The 4,259-nt window shown below is 35.4% G+C and overlaps 1 pseudogene; it reads right to left on the bottom strand.

The window, feature by feature from the left end:
• Positions 1–1,890: 1,890 nt before the first annotated feature.
• On the bottom strand, positions 1,891–3,885 carry LOC148028594 (uncharacterized; annotated as a pseudogene).
• Between the last annotated feature and the right edge of the window lie 374 nt (positions 3,886–4,259).

Below are 4,259 nucleotides of genomic sequence, written 5' to 3' on the forward strand. Positions count from 1 at the left end.
TTTCCCAAAGTCTTGTCTAATGGCCAATATATTTACTTTGTTTGAAATAAAGGACAAATTTTCAATTATTTACATGCTTGTGATATAAAGGCATGAAATGAATTTATACTAAATGACTAATTAAGAAAGTTGATTTTGAATGTCCAAACTAAATGTGCTAGGACCTTAATTAGAAGACTAAAGATGTTTTGGGTGCATGCATGGAAAGCAAGAGGATGACTACCCTGAGGGGAGTTGTCTTATGGATGGGTGGACTCAGTTAGTTAAGTGGCTTATCACAATTAGAGTTTAGTATTGAATGGGTCCGAGTCTAAAAACTTAGAATAGCACCATTTTAGGGGGTTGGTGTGAGACTGTGCTTAATGGGTAGAGGGATCGCTACTCTACTCTCTCTCTCTTATTTCTCATCTCATTAAACCAAGTGTGGTGCTTGCCTACTTTAAGCTTTTGATGGATCACGTAATAGTGACCCTCTTAACTCAATGCTGGAATACTATTAGCAACTATAGTTGGGTCACTAGGAATCTTAAGTCAATCCTTGTAGGGCAAGTTGGACATTCCCTTGTGAGGTAGACCCAAAAGTGACCTAATCATCTAAGCTAATATAGTCCATTGGGTGTGGTAACACTTAGGACAAGTGCTAATTGTGGAGACTGTTTGAAGGCACTGTTGTTGCCTATCTAAAAGGACATTGCATTGTCTTGAGCTGGTACCATTATGGAGAATGCAACATGAAGTGATAATATCACTCAAATTGTGGGGGAGAAATTGGACAATAAGAATGCAAAACTTTCTTATTGGAAGAGGTTATTGGGATTTATGTACTAGAGATGAAGTTGAATTGAGATTGCCCAATAGAAATCCTACTCTTAAGCAACAGAGAGCTCATAAGCAGTGGATGGAAAGGGCTAGTAAAGTTTTGCATTGGTTCTCATTATGCATATCAGATGATATAGCCATACAAATCACTAACTATCATACTCCAAAGGATGCATGGGAGATTCTTATGAAAAACTATAGCAATGTCACTCATGCACCGAATATTTAGTTAAAGCAACAATTCAATAACATGTCAAGAAATGGAGGAAGCATGTAGGCTTATACCATAGAAATTAAAACCATTGCAAATTAGCTTGCTTTTATTGGATTGAAGTATCTTCTCTCTCACAAAATGGTAAATAAAAGCTATCATTTTCTTACATCTTCCAAATTTGATGTGTAAAAATGGATTTCACTAAGTCTAATGGGCTAAGGTTTTGAAGCTTGCATTCCCTTCTTCTTTTTAATTAAATTCATTCCTCCTCTCATGCTTTAAATTGGATGCCCAAGGTTAGGCTTCAAGACAAAATCAATGACGCTTTTATCCTTTTTGGTGAGCTTCATTTTGATGCCTTTGCTCTAAATTTAGGCATCAACTTCCAAGGAGCTTACAAGAGAGCATTATTAGATGTAACTTAGGAGATAAACAAATCTTAACATAAGATTGTAAGGTCCCATAAATTATAATACATGATACAAAAAACAAGTTTAAACTAGTGTGGAAAATCGCAATAAAAACTTTGGTTTCATATTCTAAAGACCAAAAAAATTTCCAAGGTCTAGACTCTTGTACATCATAGTTATTTGATAAAGTTCATCATGATAGAAAACAAGGTGAGCAACAAGCAAGAACTACAAATCAAGTAGTCTTCGTGTCTTTACTAGCTCCCATTTCTCATAGACCAAGGCCCAATCAATGCTTTTGATGTCAGGGCCAATAAGAGAAATTCGCATTAATGCTTTACGAGTCGACACCTTCAATAGTTGGCGACGATAACTTTTGATTATATTCTGCTTAGAGAAGCCTTGTTCACATGCTATTGATGAAGTAGGAAGAACTAAACGAATTTCCTATAATCTCATCAAGTTTGGATATGTTGCTTGCCAGTCAGAATTGTTGGAGAAAACACGCCATGCATCCTTCATACTCATTCCCTCACATCCAAAATATAGCGTGTCAGTGAATGCATAGATTTCATTTTTGCATCCTTGATATCTAAAACAAGAGCACTAAACTTTTGCAATAACCTATCCAACCATAGATTGACCTTATTTTCTCTTCTTTTGGATCATGTGGAAGATATTGTGGAGAGAATAGTCTTGTTGCACCAAAAACATACATATTTGGAAATTGCTCATTCACAATCTATGATCTTTCCAACAAATTCTTTTGCAAGTTGAACACAACTATCAATATCACCCCTTCCATTATCAAGAGCAATACTTGCTTTATCTTGTCCATGCATTTTTGTGAAGAGAAGTTGATGTATATATTCTTCCCCATTCTCATTTACATGCCGTAATAAACCATCCCTTGTGTCATTCATAACCTTGAGAAGATATGATGTACCTGGTCTAAATGGCTGTTCTAAGAACTTCCTTGTAAGAGATCTTATTGTTACTTCGATGGTAGGAGTGATTGTTGTGATATCCAAAGCATCTTCTTGAAACTTTTTATTTAGGAGGTTTAAGTCCTTTAGGACATCAGCAAGCATACAAATACAGAACAACACTTTGTAGATCCTTAACTTTTGATACCATGCTCGTGCGCTGTCTTTCCAAAATGTCAAAATTGCAGGCATTAGCTTGCATAACCTTTCCATTACGTTACCTCTTGCCAACCATCTGACATCGTGGATTTGAAGTACTTCCAAAACTTGTATTCATTTCTTGTAAAAGACTTTGGAAATCTGTATGACGTAAACTTGAGGCATTTATCCAAGAGTACACCTTGTTTGCGATTTTATCGACATAAGAAAGGCAAGGAAAACACTTAGTTGCATAAACAATGGCAAGGTCTTCTCTATGAGCAATACAATGTCTGCTAATAAGATGAGGCACTTCCCTTTGTAGTTTTGTAACCAAGCCTTCATGACAACCTAGCATTGAGCTATCTCCATCAGTGGCAATGCCAACAAGACGTATGCTCAAACCAATGTCTTTCAAAACTAGCATGATAGCATCAAACTTTGTTTGAGCAATGCTATCAGCAACCAAGATTAGTGGTAAAAATTCTACTTTGCATATACCGCTTCTCTCGGAGGATAAGAATGAAATATAAATGATTAAGTGCTTTTCTAAACCCCTGTCAATTGTTTCGCCTACCATTAAGGCATAGTAAGGACTTGACAATATCTATTGAAGTTATAATGTATACAGATGTTGTGATATAGAGAAAGCAAACTCCTTACCAGCCATAATGTTAGTATAATATGAATAATCATGATAAGAAGGCATTGATTCCAATTCCACTGCATAAGCCAGCTCACAAATCTTAACAAACTTTTGGATTGCCAAGTCTTCTTTTGCCACAAAGTACATGAGTTTCATTACCGTAGTTACTCTCTCCTTATTTCTATCATTAATTGCTTTGATGTGTGTAGATACTTTGGTTCCCTTTACATCAGCATCATGTCTAGCTTGTGCCCATTGATGCTCCTTAGAGATGACATGTTTTTGAATTGCACTAAGCTACATGGTTTTACATCCCTTTCCTTTTCCCCATGGTCCTTTGACCCTAAACTTTTCACACCACTCACATTACATATACTCATTCTTTTCCTTCACCACACATTTTAAAAAATGATATTTTCTAGTCCATTCTATTCGAAATTTTCTAGAATACTCTTTTGATGTTGTTGTGGAGTCTCTTGTGTTACCTGCATTTTTTGAAGTGCTATCCGATATATCAAACATTTCTATATCACCCTCCATTTCACTATCCTCGTCTTCATTTTCAATCTCCTTGTCTTCATCTTCATCATGCTCTGGAGTATCGCCAAAGAGTTGACAATGAAGATCTAGATCGACATCTAGATTGTCTTCTAGATAGACATTAAGATCCATATTTGGATTCACTTCTAGGTTGACATTTGGATTAACTTTTTCCTTTTGTTTTCCCTTTCCAAGCATATAAAATAAAGTTCATTGACTCATCTATTAACCAGTAAAAAAGAGGTATTTCAATAATGGTTTTCACAAACTTTAATTTTTCTCAAATAGTTCGACTAGATGCATACTTAGAAGAATAAGAACTCATACCTTGATGCCTTTTGGATTCCTTATAAGTTGCATAGAATCCTCACAAACGGTAGATATACTCACTTCATCAAAAGCTTGTGAACCTAAAGTGACATGTAAGTTTCTACTTGTAAATATTAATATATTAACATGCTATAAAATTGAATAAATATCTTTTGACAAAGTCAAGTTGGACCTCT

This window comes from Lygodium microphyllum, chromosome 11, assembly GCF_053477565.2.
Source record: "Lygodium microphyllum isolate KBCC chromosome 11, Lygodium_microphyllum_v1.1.10, whole genome shotgun sequence".
NCBI classification, from domain to species: domain Eukaryota; kingdom Viridiplantae; phylum Streptophyta; class Polypodiopsida; order Schizaeales; family Lygodiaceae; genus Lygodium; species Lygodium microphyllum.